At 40.6% G+C, this 7521-nt stretch overlaps 1 non-coding gene across 1 annotated transcript; it reads left to right on the plus strand.

Annotated features, from left to right (window-relative positions):
• Positions 1 to 909: 909 nt before the first annotated feature.
• Positions 910 to 1021, plus strand: trnal-caa (transfer RNA leucine (anticodon CAA)). The gene is made up of 2 exons: positions 910 to 947; positions 976 to 1021. It is a non-coding gene; the product is annotated as a tRNA-Leu (tRNA).
• Positions 1022 to 7521: the final 6500 nt, after the last annotated feature.

The following is a 7521-nucleotide window of genomic DNA, read 5'->3' on the forward strand; positions in this document are numbered from 1 at the left end:
GCAGCAGAGATGTGATTACACAATGCATGCATGAATAAAGAAATACAGGCTTAATGGCTATGCTGCTCTTATACAAGACGTGACACTTCAAAATGTTCCAGTTTCACACTGAATGTTCTTTCCACATTTGTCTGCCAACATGAGGAATATTGACAGGTGCATCCAGATACACGCAGGCGACAATGGTGCATTTGAGGCCATTAAATCTGCGCATGACAAAAATTGAGAAATTAGCCATATAAGCAACTTTTGTGTAATGTCAACTTTTTTTTGCAGAAATTTTGGTTGTACTGACCTTCATACAATGCGGGCTGATGTTGGTCAATTGGATTTGGAAACAAATTTTCCTATACAGAAAATAATGCAAATAGAAACAATCTGTTCCAGGGTCAGACTGTCACCGTCGTGAAACATCATTATATATCACTGATATGCTGAATTATGACGAAGGTCTGCCTTTTTGAATAAGTGTTGCAAAAAAGTGCTTCCAAAAAAGCTGATCACTACAGTCGGTGTTTTGATGCTTGCTGAAGCAATATCTTGTGAGATTTAGCAAGGTCTCATAAGTTTTGTGAGACAATTTTTTGTTCCAATTTGAAACTATACAATTTCAGGAGGAGATTTGCTTTCCACCACTTTGAAAAAAGGACATACACAAACAAGAGATGTTAGACAACAAAAAACAGTTGTGCGGTCACTCATCTGTTTCCTATCAAAAGTCTAATGTCTAACCATAATAACAAATAACACGTCCACTTCACAGATCATTGACATATTTCATAGTTGGCATTTAGTAATGTAGTAAATCCTTGTTTCCCTGTTAAACTCTCCAGTGACACATCGCTGTTAAACAATACAAAGAAGCTGCTGTTATTCTGTTTTCATCCACAAAAATTAACTAGACTGTCAGTCAGGATGGCCGAGCGGTCTAAGGCGCCAGACTCAAGGAGCTCCTCCTTCCTGTGACATTGGGAATTCTGGTCTCCATATGGAGGCGTGGGTTCAAATCCCACTCCTGACAGGTCATTTTTTTGTTGTGAAAGCTTATTGCTTTTTCTCAAGAAGTGGACAAGGATGTTCATTTACTCAACCCTCAGAAAGTACGGTGAGCATCCAGCTAAAGTGCTCAAGGTCAAAAGTAGAGTTTTTCATAGAAATGACCCCTTTGGGTCTCTTATGCGGGCACTTTTTTAGTAATAAGAAGAACATGGTGGGCCAGGACTTCATACATCAAACAGATGTGTTGTCGACATAAGTGGGATCGACTTATATCAACCGGGTAGAACACTGTGCTCCCAGAATTCACAATTACTTGCCACTCCTAGAATTTTTAGAAGTGGAATGGGAGGTAGAGCATTTATTTATCAGGTTCCTCTGTAGTGGAACCATCTCCCCACTCAATCCGGGGGGCAGACACACTCTTTCTATTTGAAAGTCAACTCAAAACCCACCTCTTTGCTAAAGCATATAGATACAAGTAGAACTGACCCCTGATAAGCTGATATGTATCAGAGACACTCCTCTATGTTCCTAGGACTAAGACTAAGACTTCTGGCTTGATCTACCATCTATCCCTCTACTCTGTTTTTATATCTTAACCCATCTTAACCCCAAAACCCAATGTGGGGTTTTAGTTGGTTCTCTGTTTCCATTTATGAATGTGACCTTCATGTGTAAAGTGCCATGAGATAACTGCTGCTGTGATTTGATAATTGAATTGAAATTGAATTGAAATACTTTCCCTTTGAATCTGCTTCAGTGAATGAATCTAATAACGTCCAGTAACATTTAAGAACAACAAATGTTGTGGATTACATTTCTTTGCACTGACTACATCCTGAATGCTATGTCAGCACTCTTATTCTGTGAATAATGTCACACTAGTCTTATTTGATTTAAAAAATAAAATAATTCCAAATGTCAAATTTAATAGATTGTTACATTGTTAAAATGGGAGACACTAAACCAGCGCTTGTCAAATAGTGCACTAAACTGTCAGGGGGGACATGAGAGGCAGGGAGGACTTTCAATATTAGTGCAGGCCTGCCAACATGTATCCCTCCAGGGGGGCCCACCCCACTATTTGAGAAGCACTGCTTTAATTAAATAGATGCGTTATACTTTTCTGGTTGAGTAAATAAACACGCCTGTCCATTTTTGGAGAAAATGATATATATTTGATAATTTATGGATCTTATGGGAAACTTCACCCCCCAAAAAAGGACCTGTCAGGGGCGGGATTTGAACCCACGCCTCCATTTGGAGACCTGAATCCCCTTGTCACATGGAGAAGCTTCTTGAGTTTGGCACCTCAGACCGCTCAGCCATCCTGACACAACAGGGTGGATGGCCTTGGACGGCCTTGGACCATGCTGATGTATATTTTGGTGTTCTACTACGTTAGTGATCATAATGATGATGACAATATTGACGGTTACATGACAGTAGAGTGTAAAAGGTAATTAGGTAAAGTAAGGTTTGTCTGCTACAATTTCGTCCACGCCTTTTCAACTTTAAAGCCGTCCCATAAAAGGTGTTATACTTTTAGATCATATAATCTAGACTTGTTGCCAATATTACTGGGCAGACAAACGTCAGAGGAAACAGGAAAGGTGTGGCTTCAAAGCTAATAACAGGATTTTATATCAAATGAATGGACACCTTGGTTATATTGTCATGTCGGCATGAAGACATTCCCATGTAGTGCTCACATCTCACATCTTTTCACTGTCAGGGAATCTGTAAATATGACTTCTACCTCCAATCAGGAGACAGCAACTCTAAGAGGAGATTTAGCAGTTAAGCCATCCTGAGCAGCACAGCCATGTCATTAATGGTTTGGAAAAGTACGAAGTGCAAGTTTATGAATGACCCAGTCGCTCAGATGGACCCTGGGGCCACTCTCATGAAGGTGAATGAAACACTTCCTCTCTCATGAATGGAGGCAGTGACTTGACGCATTTGTTGCTCGTCGGCTGAGTAGCTAACAAAGAGTTAGAGGCAAACATGCCTCTAAAGTTACAGAGACATTTTGCAACACTTTTTGCGCTTCATGGTAAGTAAACTTCTTTTGACACTTAGGAACTTTGACATTTAGGAAGGTTAACATGTAATAAAACATGAACTGTACAGTCGATAAAGATTCTAATGGTGGCACGCATTACAGTGGAACCTCAATTAGAGTATTTTTCAGTTTAAGTCAAAAATGTATGCAAAATATTTCCCAGTTAGCGTACAATATGGTGCGGGCCTTGTGGTGTTATTAGTACACAGCATGAATCCAGCTGCAACTTTTTTTTTTTTTTTTTTAAGTGTTTTGTGTTAACATTTTTGGGTGTCCGGAATGGATTAATTGGATTTGCATGATTTCCTATGGGAAAATTTGGTAAGTGAGTACGTTTTGGATTGAGTTGGACCGTCTGGAAGGGATTAATGGCGTTAACCGAAATTCCACTGTATTTCCATTTACCGTACATTATTTTCACTGAGAGAAATGGTTTCCAAATAGGATCATAGTGGCGCTCGACCTTTGTCTAACTCTGAATGCTACACTCATGATTCTCATGAAATGCACTCCTGTTCAAAATTTTAAGACCAGTTCAAAAATTTAAAAAACTATACATTTTGCACTGTTGGATCTTAAGGAGCTTCTAACTAGAGCTTCAAAATGCAAAAAGAAAAAATGTGAGTGAGATGAAAAAAAAATGTGAGGAAGAAATTTAAAATGTTCAAAAAAGGACTCATTAATGAGTAGCTGCGCCATTCTTGTGTTTCTAGGAGGCTAATGGGAATGTTGCTCCAGGAGGGCATCCACTGTCTGGAACTGATGTCCATTTTGTAAACATCCCTTGCCATCCATTCCCAAAAGTTCTCAATTGGATTTAGATAAGGGGAACACGCTGGATGGTCCAGAAATGTGAGGTTATTCCTCTGGAAGAAGTCCTTTGTCAGGCAGGCATTGTGAAGTGCAGCGTTGTCCTGTTGAAAAAGCAGTCATTACCACACAGATGAGGGGCTTCAGTCATCAGGGATGCCCCCTTCAACATCTCCACATAGCCATCAGCCGTTTGACGCTCCTGCACAACCTGCAGCTCCATTGTTCCATTGAAGAAAAAAGCACCCCAAATCATGATAGTGCCTCCTCCACTGTGCCGTGTGGAAGACATCCCAGGTGGGATCTTCTTGTCATGCCAGTAATGCTGGAAGCCATCAGGACCGTCAAGGTTATGTTTTTTTTCACCTTTTTTCACCAAACTTTCACCTGTAACCCTTCAGTGTCCCATGTTTGGTGCTCTCGTGCAAATCCCAAACAGGCAATTCTGAGGCGTTGTAGGAGACGAGGCTTTTGAAGACGTTTTTTTCTTCTTAAAACCCCTTTTCTCTCAGATGCCATCTAATGGTTATTGGACTGCACGTGGCACCCGTACCAACCTTCATTTGGGCCGAGGATGTTCCTGTGTCTTGATGGACAGCCGATCGAATCCAACAACTCAGTGTTGGTGACATTTTTTTGGGGTCTAGCAAAATTACATTCAATCCACATTTTTGCCAAGATTTTGGCTTTTAAAGGCTGTGGTCTTAAAATTTTGATCAGCTGATGAACAGCCTATTTCACTTTAATGCTTTTTTGCAATACATTGCTTACTCTGAAACAGATACAACAGTATAAAATGTAAAGTCTTGCAATTTTTTTTAACTGGTCTTAAAATTTTGATCAGGGTTGTTTTTCCTTCGCTTTCATGTTGCAAACATGGCGTCTGATTCTAACTTGGCACCCTGGTTTTGTCTGCAAGGAGCCAAGCCATAGAGAGCCATTACACTAATTGCGGGATTACCACAACGTTTTTTCTGCTGCTGCTCTTGTTTTTGCAGCACTTGTGGTCTCACCCACTGTGATCTCATCTGGCTGGCAGATGACGGGGGCAACCTTAAATCCTTGTTAAGTGCTGAAGCGCGAGCAGGGTTCGGGAGGCGATGGGGGATTTCATGCTGCACATTGGCAGGGTCACGACGGTCAGTTTAGACATGATTGATACAGGACCACAGTGTTCTGTCCTACATGCTCAGACAGCCAACACAGAGGCTGAAGTACCTGGATAATAAGAGTACTTGTATGGAATCCCTAAGAAACTGACAGACATAATTAGTTTCATGGTCAAACTGTCACCACATTTCAGTAACTATGCACACAATGATTTAAGTAACATTCATTGTCATTCAAGCCATTTGATGTAGCTGAAGTCATCAGATCAAATTCAGTAGTGGTTCTCAACTCCTTTGTCAAATTGCTTGCACTCGCAACTTTCTTTGGCCCCATGGTGGGTTATTTAGCAGTCACACTGAATAAAAAAAATGCATGGGCAGCGAGCTTTGTTTGGGCAATTGAGTTCGTGGAAAGATACATTACAAGGCAAACAAACTACTTTGTTATGTGCAAAGTGTAACGAAAACCCAGGCACAATTTTGGTGAAAATTTTAGATGAAAACCGAATCATATGAAAACTGGGGCATACATAAACTCCAGATGTACTGTAAAACCCATCATATCATACCATGTGTAAAAAGAAGTTAACCACTGGTAATATTAAGAGGTAAAAACAACATACAGTCTTAACTGTAATGGCAGAGGCATATGTAATGTGAATGTGGTTTAGGTCACAGATGTGAGTCATGCATCTTGTTTTTTAACATTCTTAATTGTCACACAAATGTAAATAGAAGTTAACCACTATAAAACACAGAACACTCTAAGGCCAGTCTTTATTTTGGAATTTGAAGTGTCAAAAAAAAAAAGAAAAAAAAAAGATGTAAAGCAAAAGAAAAAGCCAAATACATGCAGAGGCATATTTACCCCAAAATAATTGGATTGAATTCAAAATTGGACGGCCTCAGGAGCATTCAACTCAGTCCAATTGTTTGTACGCAGGCTAGTTTGCGGTTCAGAAAGAATGACGTTGTGTATGGAATAGACTACCGGGGAGTATTTGCATGGCCCTCAGCTGCCAGTATGAAGAACGCAGAATTTAAATCAAACACAAAGGACGTCAGTACGCTGCAGGTGAGTCCATCTACTCTATGAGAGGTCATAAATAGGGTGAAGGGCAAAGTACCTCCTGAATAGCATCAGAGGACGTTATAGCCATGAAGGCCACTGCTCTCTGAAGGACCCGTTGTTCCTTGATGAGTTAGATCACTTTTGCTGTGTGAGCAGGTGCCTTTGAAGCATCAGACGATAAAATAGTTGGCGGCCTGAACAGTATGTGCAAGAGGCCCAACGCACGTGGCTAAAACCTCATGCAGCTTAAATGTCAATGATTCTCTAAGTGATAATGAATGAAATATAAGACATGTGACCTCGATGAGAGTTAATGCCATAGGCTTGGCCCGATTGCCTCTTCATTCAGAGGTCCCGGGATCACAGGGAATAAACGTCCAATCTGTGATTTAGTCTCTCATCCTAACCCCTCCCTACCCCGTCCAGCCATGGAGTCATTCATTCAAATCCATAAGGCTGGTCTATGAGCTGGCAGGCTTAAAAGGGGGATTGGCAGCGGACGGTAAGAGCTTTAGAACGGACGGCACCTCGTGCACCCACCAGACACATGGCCCCGGACACCATTTGGATCAATTGGATGGCGATCGGACGGGTGTGTGTCTGACACGTGTCTGGTGGCAACATGGATGCATGATGACACAAACTGAGCTTGCCCTGACACAGGCCACGCTCTCGTAGGAAGTTAGTAGGAAATAGGAATGGACATACGGTAATGGTAGTTAACTGATCATGAAGAAATGTGTGGAACTGATGAAAATGAAGGGCACTGCTTGGCTGCAACCAGCAGAGGCACTGTTGATTCAATCACAACATGATGCTATAGCACATCCCCCACAGGCAAAAAATATTCTCCTCAATATTGAAACAGGAGGTAAGAACATTCAGAGAGAGATTACACAAAAAATAATAGTTAGCTAAACAATTAATAGATTGTTAACTTTCCCTATAGTCAATCCTGGAAATGCAGTCACATGCCCCTTCCAAGTGGAAAATCACACAAAAAGTTCCAGGACCAAGCACATTTAGCAGCTATTCAGTAAGTGAAAATGCCATTATTTAAAACAAAAAATGCCTATTTTCTACTAACTGCACTTCACAGATGATCAATTGGGGGTCCAAAAAGTTGTACACTAAGTCCCCAACTAATGAACACAATTGGTTCCAGATGACCGTTCTTATGTCGAATTGTTCTTAAAAAGGGGAAAAGGTAATATTACCAATGATATAGGTACTACATGTACGTGTATACATATACAATATATGCGTATGTATGTAAATATGAGCTTGGATGTAGTAGTAATATTAAACGAGGATAATTAATGAAACAAAAACAATAATAAAAATGATACAATAATACGTAATGATAAATGTTATTTACCTTTGAAGAGGAGTGGTCGAGCATACGTCGTTGTGGTGGAGGAGGAGATATTGAAAAAAAGGACAAGTCGTCGTCGTTGTCGTTAGAC

The sequence above is a fragment of the Dunckerocampus dactyliophorus genome, chromosome 7 (genome assembly GCF_027744805.1).
Source record: "Dunckerocampus dactyliophorus isolate RoL2022-P2 chromosome 7, RoL_Ddac_1.1, whole genome shotgun sequence".
NCBI lineage: Eukaryota > Metazoa > Chordata > Actinopteri > Syngnathiformes > Syngnathidae > Dunckerocampus > Dunckerocampus dactyliophorus.